Source organism: Grammomys surdaster, unplaced genomic scaffold, assembly GCF_004785775.1.
Source record: "Grammomys surdaster isolate TR1022 unplaced genomic scaffold, NIH_TR_1.0 126541, whole genome shotgun sequence".
NCBI lineage: Eukaryota > Metazoa > Chordata > Mammalia > Rodentia > Muridae > Grammomys > Grammomys surdaster.
Window position 1 is genome coordinate 2,733 of NW_021621333.1, and position 13,744 is coordinate 16,476.

Consider the following 13,744-nt stretch of genomic DNA (forward strand, 5'->3'; position numbering starts at 1 on the left):
AGGACTGACACAATTAACACACGAACATAACCTTGCTGTCACTCCTAAGCAAGCTGGTTCTTGTCTTTGTTGGTATGATATTCATCAAGAAGTAAGCTCTCAAAAAATTACTGTGAGGTAGGGGTTGCCACTGGCAGTGAACACTTTTTATATACTGGTGGACAGAGGATTTGGCTACTCCTTCAAATGATCCATTGTGATATAATGTCCTGAAGTCTGATGGTCAGAATAGTAGCCAGCTGTCAAGTACAACAGAGTGATGCTGTGTATCCACAGCCCTCCAGCCACTCCGTTTCCTACTACTCCTCAGAAATGCAATTGCAAAGATGTCTTTCTTCCTGTGGAGGGTATGGTGCTATCCGGGCTTCTCATGTCCCGACACCATCTCTTGATTATAACACCCTGTATACTTTTTCTCATATTACATACGGGTTCACAAATATTTCTTGACTAATTTTTATATTTCTGATATTTCACATATCTTCACTTGGCATGATGCCATGGTAAGCCCAAGTATCAGAAACTCCTCTTCTACCATAAAGAGATGCTAGGTGGACTTAAGTTTAACACCAGGTGCATCATGTACATAGATGTGGTCCCTGGATTTCCTGCCACATAGGCATACCTTAGTGACTATGGAAACTGCACCCTACATGTGATGTACCCTGAAGAACAGTTCAGTTACAAGACTTATCAGTGTTCCTCACTGAACCACTGGCTGGCATCTATAGCTCCATGGTGGCCCAGCTTTTCTTTAAATCCTGAATCCTCTGGGAGGCAGGCACTGAACAGAAACTCATCTCAGGGGTGCTATCCTTTCTTGGCAGTCTTTGACCTCAGAACCTGGAAGGTCTACTAACCTTGCCATATTGGAGAATAACAATGGTAAAATTTGTCAAGAATAACTTGGGAACAAATTTGTGATATGAGAAAAATGATACAAGGAGTTAGAATAAAGAGATGGTATAGCTACATGAGACACCTGTATGGAGAAGGCTGTGAGGATAAAGACACACGTTAGCACATCATCTAAAGGCTCTGCTAGTCACAAAAAAGAGGGGTCTTCAATAAACAATTGGCCTCCCTTCTGTTCTTCACTTCACCAAGGTGGAGTAGATTATCAGTTCCAAGTCTATCAAGGCCAATGTTGAGTCTAAGTGCTCTGTAGACAACCAAGAGCTACTAAGTGATACAAGAGGAGGAAAATGCAGGCAGTGTCTAATATGAGTGGGTTGCTAGCAGTATTCATAATATAGCCTTGCGATGTCATCATGAGCAACCACTGAATCCCCAATTGACAGTGTGGTTTTTTTTTCTCAGTATCTGCAGCACAAGCAATGTCCTGGTTATTTTTCTCATAGCTGCCACCAAATTCCAAAGCATAATCACCTCAAGGGAATAAAAATTTGTTGGTGCATAGGCTTTCAAGAGACACAGAAGCCACAGTGGCTTGAGCATGCATTTTATTATAAAGATCGATAGATATCATACTTGTGCTGGATTAGATGGTCTCCATCCTCTAGAGACACGATTCCTCTAGCTAAATTCTACCTCCATGTGTTCCACAAATCCTCATATTAGAAATGATTTGCTCAAATCATCTGAGATACTTTGAGTAAACCTCGTGGGTCTTTGAATGAGAAATATCTGCTACAATCATGGCTATTTGAACACATGTACACAATTTGTTGGCACAATTTGGGGAACATTTAAATGGTCTAGCCTTCATGACAGAAGTCCTTCATTGAGGATGTCCTTGAGATGAACAAGCCCATGCTTTATTTGCTGCCTCTGTTTCCTGCTTGAGTTTGAAGATGTGATGATCTCAGGTGTCTGCTTTTGCCTTTGAGATTCCAGGTAACTGCAATGCATTTGCTTCACCACCATGGGCCCTTATCTCTCCAATATAAGTTATGCTCTTTTTGCATTAAGATTTCTTGTTATAATCTTTTGTCACACACACACACACACACACACACACACACCAGAATAGTACCCAATCAATATACACACTCTTAACATAGAGGGATGCTACCTATCTCACCCAAATTGTGTTGCTTAGAAGTCAAGGGAGATTCATTGGTGTCAAACAGACACACATTCCCAAGGTATCTGTCACATGCCCCCTCCAGAGAAATGATGATTCTAGCAAGTAATTTTAATTTCAGGTCTCACTCTCTGTCATGTAGCATAGGTCTCATGTGAACCAAGCCTGTTTCCTAGTGGCACAAGATTTCCTCTTGCATCAGAAATCTTGATATCCATAAAGACCTCCTTTGTCTGATATGAATAAAACTGTCTACATCAGGCTGTCACTAAAGGTATTTGCCTGGAAGGAGAATATCACCTTTCATCACATTCCCTGTATATCCCTCATCTTTCCCCCACACACCCACAAAGGAAATAAATTTACACAACAAGTAAAAATACAAGAATCAATGGAAAACATAAAATTTCCAAATAATACAACTAGGCAAAGCAATCTGAAAGAACCAGTGGATCAACAAAGTCTTGTATTTTGGCCAGAGAAATTCACAGATGAATCAAAGAATCAAAGAATCAAAAACAAAAAAGCCCACCTAACAACAGTGATCCATAAGGACTCTAGCAGTCCATAAAACTTAGGGAAGGGACACTTTCAAACTTTTCAAAAAGCAACACTTAAACCTACTCACTAACCAATAAAGATACCTTGAAAAAAATTCAAGTATCTGAGAATGTTTTTGGATACTAAGATTAGAAATTCCTTATCTGAGAGTACTTTGTGTTCAAGAACATATTAAAGACCATTTTTCCAGATGCTTTCACTAGATACACAAGGATCATTCTACATACATATATTGACAAAGAGCACAGTACACACATCTAGAAAAGATTGCAGGCCACAAAAATGAATGAAATGCCATTGCCAAGGACAAACATGGAACTATAGACTTTGACTACTCACATATCAATTCTCCAATCGCAATTATTATTTTTCCTATCATAAGTCATAAAGCTTCAGTCACTTGAGGAATAGAAAATATAGTTAAATGTCAAAAACAAAACCAATATTGTCAAAACATTAAGTCAATAAATGTTGAAAAGCAAAATCCAGACTGAAAACATAGGTTTCAGTGACCCATCTTGAATCCTCATCTGTGACCTTTTGGATCAAATGGAAAGAACTGTCAATCAGTTGGGTAACAGACCTACATTCTTCTGAATTGTCTGGTTGGAGACATGTGTCTTGTACCTGACCTGCAAGTGAGGGGTCCAGTGGAAGCATCTAGGGTTAGATAATTAAGCTCTGTGCCTTACTTCCATGGATGTGTCAGCTAGGGCACACATCTCCCTGCCCACTGACTTCTGCCCATACAAATATTCTAGACAGAATGTCCACCTTCAGGTATCCATTCACTTGGGAACTTAGACTTCTATTCTGAAGGTGAGATTTGAGATTAGCTACTTGGTCCTAGGAAACCAAGGGGGTAAATGTCTTCAATTCAACTTTGTCCCTGTGTAAATGAAAACCACACAAGACTGGTACAATTCTACAATGAATGATTAGAAGAATTGATTGATTGATGCTATATGCTACTTGAAGCCAGGCAGGACAGTAGGCATGTGTAATCCCAGCACTCAGGAGACAGAGACATGGGAAGATCTCTGTGAATTGTAGAGCCACAGAGTCTACATAGGGAGTCCCAGTCCTGAAATGACTAGATAGTGAGACCCTGCCTCAAATCATAAAAGTAAAAATAAAAGTAAAAATGAATAATTGGGAATAGTACACATCCCTATCTATATTGAGAATATTACAGTGCCTCCTTCCCTTCAATAGTCCTGGCTTCACTGATATGCAACATCAACCCAGAATGGCCATGGTTGATACCCCAAATTCAAAATTTATCTCATGCCCTGAATAAGCTGCTTTGAGATCTGTCCACTTGGGAGTCACCAGATGATCATATTTCTAGAAAGTGAATACAGGCTAAGCTTCCTGTCACACTGCTAGGAAGAAGATGTGGTCAGTGCTGTCATGATGTCATAAGTATCCGGGGCCAGATGGTCAGAATGGAAGCTTGCTGCCAAGTACAGAGAAGTAAATGGTTATTTCCTTTCTGCATCTCTGCAGCCTCTCAGTATCCAGTTGTTCTTCACTAAACAAGTCAACTAAAACTTTCTTTCTCTGTAGTCCTGTATGGGCAGAAGGCAACTCATTTGCTCCTTTTCTTCACTACGTGAAGACCAAACTTCAGAAACTCATCATCTGTATCACATACATACATATTGTACTCAATCTTACCTTCAGGTGCAGTGTTCACACATATTAGGCCCTGGATTCTCTGTGGCATTTGGTTGCCATGTCAACTCAGCTGTTCCTGGAAAGTAGTGTAGAAAACACATTCACCAGTACTCCACAGTGCACAAGTGGCTGATATCAGTGATCCATGATGAGCAAGGTTTTCCTTGAAGCCTGAAGTTCCGGTGGGCACTGGACACATAGTAGTTCCATGGCTTCTGGCCTCATAGAGGCAGTATTTGGCACCAGGCCTGGAAAGGCCTACTTGCCTTGACATAGTGCAGCAGAAGAATGTCAAATGTCAGTTGAAATGAAAGTCATGAATCTCTCCATGAGGAGAGAATATGATACAAGATTATTGGATCTTGACATGAGGAACAACATGGAAGAGCTATATGAAAGAGACTGTGAGGACAGACACCGATGTCAGATCAACCACAGTCTGAGTAAGAAAGGAGCAGGAGAATACTCACTGAACATGGAGCTGCCACACCCTCTTTCAGGCACAAACACAGGAGTGCATTTAATGAGGCAAGCTCCACTTCTCTACCTTTATACATTCCAGTAGCCATCAGAGCAGGGCTTTATTTTATGGATTGACATTTCCTGGAAATCCACAGTCTGCAGAGGATATTTGTTTTGAACTCCTTTTTCAATACACCTCCCCAATCCCACCTCAATCATCCATTTCTCCTTACTGTCCGATTTTGTGTGTCAACTTGACACATGCTGGAGTTATCACAGAGAAAGGCGTATCCCTTGAGGAAGTGGCTCCATGAGTCTCAGCTGTAAGGCATTTTCTCAATTAGTCATCAAGTGTGAAGGGCTCAGTTTGGTTGGTACCAACTCTGGGCTGGTAATCTTGGGTTCTATAATAAAGCAAGTTGAGTTAGCCAGGAATACAAGAAAGCCATTAAGTAAGATTCCTCCATGGCCTCTCTTTCTGCTACTGTTTTCTGACCTTCTTGAGTTCTAGTCCTGACTTCCTTTGGTGAAGAACAGCAATGATTGAGTACAAACTAAATAAACCCTTTTCTCCTCAACTTGCTTCTTGGTCATAATGTTTGTGCAGGAATAGATACCATGACTAAGACAAATTGATACCAGTATAGTGGAGTATTCCTCTGATAGCCTGACCATATTTTGGGGAGGATTGTGTAAGGACTTTGGGACTTTATGATAGAAGAGTCATTGAGTCTTAAGTCTTAAGATGGGATGTCCCGTAGGAGCTTGGAAGATAATATTGAGAACAGTGCAGAAGATGGAGGCCTGGCTTGTCAAATTTCAGAGGGATGCTTCAAGACTCTTCTCAGGCCCATTGCTTTTTTGATTGTGAAGATTCTGTGGTTTTGGTTACCTGGGGTTGAAGAATCAGCTGTGATTAACAAGATACCAGAACTACTAAAATAAAAACTTTCTGATACTGGGACAATTGATGCTGGTTAGGCAGAGCTAAAAAATTAGCAGTGATTAAGGTGAGACCAGCATCACTGAGGTACACATTCTGGAAAGTGTGTTTTGAGAGCACAAAGAAGCTGTGTTTTAGAGACAGCCAAGGTTGTTCCTCATGTTGCAGCTTGATGTGGTAATATGTAAGAATCACCCATGTTGTACTGGTTTTGAAGGCATGAATTGATCATGAAAGAAACTGAGTCTTGGCACTTTGCAAGGCCATAGAAGGCCACTAGTAAAGGTGTAGACTCAGTTCCCATTAATCACCCAAGATTGAAGGGGTCAGGCATAGGATTTGAGGCTTGCCACTATGAAAAGAGCCAATGAGCAGCTGTTAGGGAAGCCTAGTTGCAGCAGAAGACTCTAGTGTATTGGAGATGCCAGTACTATGGAATTATCACCAAGAACAGCAGTGTCAGTGGAAAAGATCAACCCGAGCTTAGAGTGCTACAGAGGGCAAAGCTGGAGAAATGACCCAAGCCCTTTGGAGGAACAAAACAGATCATGAGTGTATCCCAGACATTGGATAGTTAGAGTTTGATTTTGCTTTTGATAGTGACAGTGCCCTGATATGTTTCTTTTTGAAAGGAAGAAGGTATTTTAGTGGAGCCCACACTTAAAAATGTTTGAATTTTAAAAGAGATTGGGTGTTTTAAAGGGATTGAAATTGTAAATATGTAAATATATAAAAATTTGTGAAGACTGTGGGACTTTTAAAGTTATTTAGATCTTGGGGATGAATAAGAAAGTAAGGGTTGAGTCTTTATAGTGATGTGTTTGTGTGTCTCATTGACAAGGAGTCAATTGTACTGCCTGGTTTAGTTTGTCAACTTGACACAAGCTGGAGTTTTTACAGAGAATGGAGGCTCCCTTGAGGAAATGCCTCCATGAGATCCAGCTGTAAGGCATTATCTCAGTTAGTGATCAAGGTGGGAGTATCCATAGTGGGTGGTGCCATCCCTGGGCTAGTAATCTTGGGTTCTATAAGAAAGCAAGCTGAGCAAGCCAGGAGAAGCAAGCAGGATAATAAGCCCCCCATGGCCTCTGCATCAGCTATTGCTTCCTGACTTGCTTGAGTTCCAGTCCTGACTACATTGGTGATGAACAGCAATGTGGATGTATAAGCGAAATAAACACTTTTATCCTCAACTTGCTTTTTGGTCATGATGTTTGTGCAAAAATAGAAACCCTGACTAAGACACTCGTTTACAGGAAGTTTCTCACACACTTTTCTTGATCTACAGGTCTTCTCCTTCCTTCTTTCCAGTCTTCATACACTTTTCCTTTATCCTCCCCCTTATATTCCTTTGTGTAACTCCCAGTTTGAAGAGATATGCCAGGGTTCCGGATCATCTTCCAAAGGACAGTTAGAAAGCAGTTTGTGTGTAATGAAGTGATCAAAATGAAATGGTGTGTGAGACCTATGTACAAATCTGTTCTGCTTCCCTAGACAGCTGTATAACAAAACTAATGAAGTAGACCATCATAAGTTCAATGCTACCTGTGACTACTCAGGGAGGTCGAGCAAACAGTGGATCTACTGCAGTGAGGTGAAGGTCAACATGGTAGCTGGGACTCTATACTTGGGGAATGCATGCTGTAACCTGTAGCCCTGATATATTTTCACATGGCAGCTCAGATTTCTGCCTTGGCTCTCTGCTGTTGCAGCATGCAACTCCGCTACTATTGACTTTGAAGATAGGACTTATTCATTACTGAAGATGATGGGACTCCAAAGACAAATAGGGCTGCCATTTTCCCTTGCCACATTATAGTTCAACAGCACAGTACAGTATGATGTTTTCAAGGCAGCATCCTAATTGTGTGCCTTCCCCCTGCTAGGGATTATCAGAGCAGGCCCTCTTCTGTTCATGGCTGGCCATGCCAAACTTCCACTCTCACAGTACTTCAGCAGAACTATGTTGCTGCTCTTGATTGGTCCAGGCTCCTGCCCTAGGCCATAGCATTTATCTCTTTCATGTCACTTTCTTGATAGGAGGTTCCTAAACACAGAATCTATTCCTCATTCTACACCACCTCTCACGCCCTTTTACCCTGTCCATCCTATTTGCCAATTGTTCCTGTTACATCCTTTTCCACATCTCGCTCCTTCCAGGGGACTTACATTGCTCTTGCAATTCTTTCCAAGTCAGCCACAAATAAGATGGAGGGGATAATTTATCAGTACTTCCTTTTTCCTCTCTCCCAGTTCTTCTTTGTCTCTGTGAAGGTAAGATTGCATTTCATATAAACGGAAGCATAAGTACTTGTCTTTGGGAGTGTGATGACACAAACAGTTAACCCCATCATGTGGCAGGCAGGGGCAGGAGGATCTCTGTAAAGTGGAGACAAGTTGTGAGACTTTATTATTAAAATAATAGTCAAGTCAATAAAATGTTAAAAAACGAAGGAGGGAATAAAGTGTTGAAGATGATGAGGAAGCTGAGGTCAGGATAACTCTCTGCATTGTAGCATCATCTGTTTTAAATGCTGTAGGACTGGGTCCTTTCAACATGAGCGAGGGGAGCCTTATTTGATAGGTGCACCTTGTGCCCACCTTCCAGTCCAGGAAGCAGTCCTGAGTCTGAAGTAAGCTGAAGGAGCTGCACCCTGGCAGGTGAAACCCAGTGAGTGGAGGAGAGACTGCCCTGGATTGGAGGTACACAGCACCCTGGAGTTCTATCCTGGCTTTCTGATATGGCATCACACCTAATCAGTGCTGGAATTCTACTAGGCCATTTCAGTTTCCCTACTTCAAACCAAAGATAAATATTAAAATGCATCTATTAGAGACCTTTACAAAGACACGACTTATTAAGCACTGAACTGATCTGCTCTGACATACCTTACTTACTCACTTTTCCCTTGTGAAACTTTCTTCTTTTAGCCATACTCCATTCCCTACAACCTTCGGTACCCATATGGTGCTATCTGCTTTTGTCTCAACTCTCTAGGCATTTAAATGAGGGTGAAGGTGAGAAATGATGACAATTAATGTGCTAGACATGTTATATTTTCGCCCTATTAAAGGCTGCAACTTGCCAGTTGCAGAGGTATAGTGAGTTTAGCCTAATGCTGCTTATATTCTGTTAATTTGGGTCCCCAAAATTGTTTGCTGGAAAGAGTCTGCTGATCTTAGGTAAGACACTGAGGGACCCTGCTCATGATGGTTCTCATTTGTAGATAAAGTTGTCAACAACCAATGGCTTAGCAGGTCAGAGAGAGGCAGGACTTTTAGGATTCAGAGACCTGGGATAGGGAGGACAGAGAAAGGAGAAAGTAAGAAGATCCACTATGCCAGAGGAGAGAAAAGATGCCATGCCTGAGAAGGTGCAGGATAGAGAGAATAGCTGCAATCTAGGAACCTGGAAGATCAACCTCAATAAGTCTGCCTGACTAGGTCTTAGGGCAGCAAAGATAGTATACAGAATTTTATTAAGTAATAACTTGGGAATATTGGAGGGAGGTGGATTAGCCACATGGAGGTTAGTCCAGCCATTGAGCTGTTTTAAGAATATCAAAATATAAAGGCTGTGTGTGTGTCTTTCATTCTGGAAGCCAGAACATTAGAGGAGGTAGTGAGGAACCTGCCACCAGTAGTCACTGCCCCCACCACTGCCAGAATCAATTTAAGGACTTAATTAGATACTAATACACATAGTATAATAAATAGCATATTCTAATCACAATGAAATTGTGCATCTGGGCTGCCAATCCAACAGTTTCCTATGAGACTACACTATCATCACCTTTTTTTCACTGCACATGACTCAAGGATCAGGGCTCACTGTGGGTAGGGCAGGCAGGCAAGTAGCACTTGCAGCAGTAGCACAGTGTTCTGGGTGCATTAGAAATTCACTTCCTCATCAGTTTCCAGTGTGTGAATAAGCTCAATCCTGAAGGTGTGGGTCCAATCTAGGGCAGGTCCTATGATACACCTAGCCCCATTTTAGGTTCTTCAGAGGAGAAGCCCATGCTCAGAAACCCTGTGAATGTTCCATCTAGGGCTGACACAGGGGAGTAGAGATCAGCAGGGAATCTGTACATGGAATTTCTGTTGACAGCAGTATCACCTGAAACAGAGTTAGTGATGTCAGCTCTCAGAGCATCTCCTTCTGACACTGGGTCATATGAACAGTGCATCATCTCTAGGCAGGAGTATTTGATGTGCATGGCATAACTTCAGCAACCCTTACCTCTTCCTTCCACTCTATTCTCCTAAGAGTGACTCTTCCCAACTTATGTACAGGTTGAAAAGGCAGGTTCACTGGCTCACCTCTTCAAAAGGGGAATTGGGCTAAGAGCACCTGCAGGCCCATGGTTTGGCCAGGGCTTCTCATTTTGCTCATGACTGTCCACACAGGTCAGTTGATATTCAAAATATTAAATGTTGCTGTTACTTTATAATTGATCATCTGCATGTTAGAGATGAAAGAATCTCTTCACAGATATAGCCAGTGGTGCACATAGTTTTCACAATTCTGAGAAGGATTTCTTCATGGCAGACTGTGCATGTTCTTGAATAAGGCCCGGCCATGGTTGTTCCATGATGTATTGTTATCCTTTACCCGGTGGGGACCATGAACAACTATAAAATGATGATGTGACATGGTTTTGTCAAGTTCTAGGGAATGGGATGCATTGTGGTGGTGATGAGCCTGTGCGTATCCTTAAGGGTGCTTTTTACATACAGAAAGTGCCCTGAGACCAGGACATAGAGGATGATGCTCAAGCTCCACATGTCACCTGCCAGACCATTTTAGAGTTTCCTTGTCTACATCTCTGGAGCCTAATTAAGTAATGAGCTACTGACCTCCTCCAAAATCTACCCTCCTTTGATTTTAATTGCCTCAACAAAGTCAAAAAATCTTTTCATTTCCTGCCACAATATTCCTGATATATTTTTTAATTTTACATCACTCTGTGCAATGTGCCTTTTTTGGAGGATGTGAACTGCAAACATGATCAACTGGAAAATAGGTCCAGCTTCTTCTCCTTTCAGACAGCCCAGTTTTGTTAGGTACCACTCAAGGTCTTCTCCTGCCACATACTCTATGATCACATATGTAGTTGTCAGTGTGTCAATCATGTGAAAATAATTGAACAATGTTCCTTGTGCTCTAAAGATTGAAGGAATTCTACCTCAGAAGTGTTGTAAGCTACATTATTGTTTTTTTCCCAAAAACCTTAACAGTCACTTTTGCACATGTGTAAGGTGACAGGCAAGCTTCATCTCCTTGACTGAGCCACAATCCAGAGATAATAAGATCCTGAAATTCTTTTAAAGGATGTCCTCTTCCATGTAGCTGTCAATGATTTTGGCTCAGTTTCAAACCCCCTAATCTTATGCACAAAGCCAGGGACATACAAGGCTACAAATAAAAACAGATGGAATTTTAGAATGGATGTTTATAACTGTTTGTTCTCCATCATGAAATCTGAGATATCCCAAACTACTCAGTATCACTCTCTATGGACATAGAAATACCAGAAGAAGACAACCCCAAACCAGAAGATGAGGAATCATGGTAAAGCTCATAAAATTAAATCAGAGAGTGGGCATGAAATTCAAAATACTGAGATCACAGAAACAATGGCTTGGCTATTTTTAAGACCAAAATGCAAACCCTTCAATGACACTGATCCAGACAGACCTGATACAAATTAAAGTATGGAAAAAAGATGAGGTTCTTCCCAATAGACTATAATCCAGATGATTTTCCAGAGACATTTCAATTTTTATACACTCAAAAGTAAAAAATAGGAGAGTGACTTTTAGACATGTGTGAATAATAAAATAAGATAAAATAAAACAATTAAAACAAGCATCATATGCATCTAGTATGGAATAGCAAAATATATATCTTCCACAAAAGCAGAGCCAAATCTCATGGATTCCCTAAGAGCATTAAAAAACTTTTTAAAGAAAAATGTATACTAGTATTATAGAAACTACTTCATAAAAGAGAAATAAAAAACTACTTATCCCTGTGGTAGTATTACCCTGATCCCAGTACCAAATAAATACAATGAAAAGAGAATGTATAAACCCCCTTCCTTGATGAACATATTCATGAAAATCTCTCATCAGTGTGCATGAGGCTTCACATCCATTTTAGGAACAAACTCTAGATTCCTTCACTCACAATCAAAATGACCTCAACCAGGAGTGAAAGGATAATTTTTCATAATAAAACAAAACAAAAGACCCCCACAAAAACATGAACAACTACATAGTACATGAGGGAGTCTCTTTAGAAGACTTCATATTCTGCACAGTGACTAATGCAGTGTTTTTATTAATTTTTATTGGATATTTTATTTACATTTCAGATGTTACTCCCTTACCCCATTCCCCCTCCACCCAGGAATCCCCTATCCCATCCCCCTCCCCTGCTTCTATGAGGATGTGTCCCCACTCACCTCCTCATTCCCACTTTCCAACCCTTGAATTACCCAATGCTCAGCATCCAGCCTGCATGGGACCAAGGATCTCCTCTCCCACTTATGCCTGACAAGGCCATCCTCCCCTAAATATACAGCTGGAGCCATGGGTGCCTCCCTATGTGCTCCCAGGCTGGTAGTTTAGACCCTGGGAGCTCTGGTTGGTTGGTATTGTGGCTCTTACCATGGGGCCATAAACCCTTTCAGCTCCTTCAGTATTCTCTCTAACTCCTCCATTGGGAAGCCCTTGATCAGTTCAATGGTCAGCTATGAGTATTTGCCTCTGAATATGTGAGACTATGGCAGATCTCTAAGGAGACAACTATATCAGGCTCCTGTCAGCATGCACTTCCTGACATCCACTTCAGTGTCTACCTTTGGTGACTGTACATGGGATGGATACCCAGGTGGATAGGTCTCCAGACGGTCCCTCCTTCAGTTTCTGTCTTATACTTTTTCTCCATATTTGATCCCATGAATATTTTGTTACTCCGTCTAAGAAGGACCGAAGCACCCACACTTGGTCTTCCTTCTTCATGAGCTTCATGTGGTCTGTGAGTTGAATCTTGTGTATTTCAAGATTCTGAGCTAATATCCAATTATCAGTGAGTGAATACCATCTGTGTTCTTTTGTGATTGAGGTACCTCACTCAGGGTGATATTTTCTAGTTCCATCCATTTGCCTAAGTATTTCTCAACTTCATAATTTTTAATAGCTGAGTAATACTCCATTGTGTAAATGTGCGACATTTTTTGTATCCATTCTTCTGTTGAAGGACATCTGGGTTCATTCCAGCTCCTGGCTATTATAAATAAGGCTGCTATGTAAATAGTGGAGCCTATATCCTTGTTCTTTGTTGGAGCATCTTCTGGGTATATGCCCAGGAGTGGTATAGCTGGGACCTCAGGTAGTGCTATGTCTAATTTTCTGAAGAACTTCCAGACAGGCAGAAAGATCAATAGAATAGAACTGAAGACCCAGAAATGAACCCACACAACTGCAGTCACTTGATTTTGACAAAGAAGCTAAAACTGTCCAGTGGAAAAAGGACAGCATTTGCAACAAATGGAGGTGATTCAACTGGAGGACAACATGTAGAAGACTGCAAATTGATCCATTTTTATCTCCTGTACAACTCAGGTGATAGTAGATGTTGGTGATGATGTGGAGAATAGGAACACTCCTCCATTGTTGATGGGACTGCAAGATGGTGCACTGTTTTGTTTTAAGAAAAGTGGCTAGATGTAGACACCATTTTACTCGAATCAAAGTGTTTCTAGAAGCAGAACTAAGATACATTTTGTCTCTTCTGTGTCATGAAGATATAAGGGGCTGAGCTTTTGTAAAAGTTAGTTTCAGTCACAAATATGTCACAAAGGGAGTGTAATGGTACTGGATACTATGATCAAAGATCAGTATAGGTGTGCATAGAAATGGTAACATGAAATGACTTATGTGTAATATATATATATATATATATATATATATATATATATATATATACACACACAATATATATATATATTTGGTGTAATGTATATATTTTGTAATTATGATCATAA

General features: G+C 40.9%; 1 pseudogene; it reads right to left on the bottom strand.

Moving 5' to 3' along the window:
• Positions 1-9,664: 9,664 nt before the first annotated feature.
• Positions 9,665-11,039, bottom strand: LOC114614901 (annotated as a pseudogene).
• Between the last annotated feature and the right edge of the window lie 2,705 nt (positions 11,040-13,744).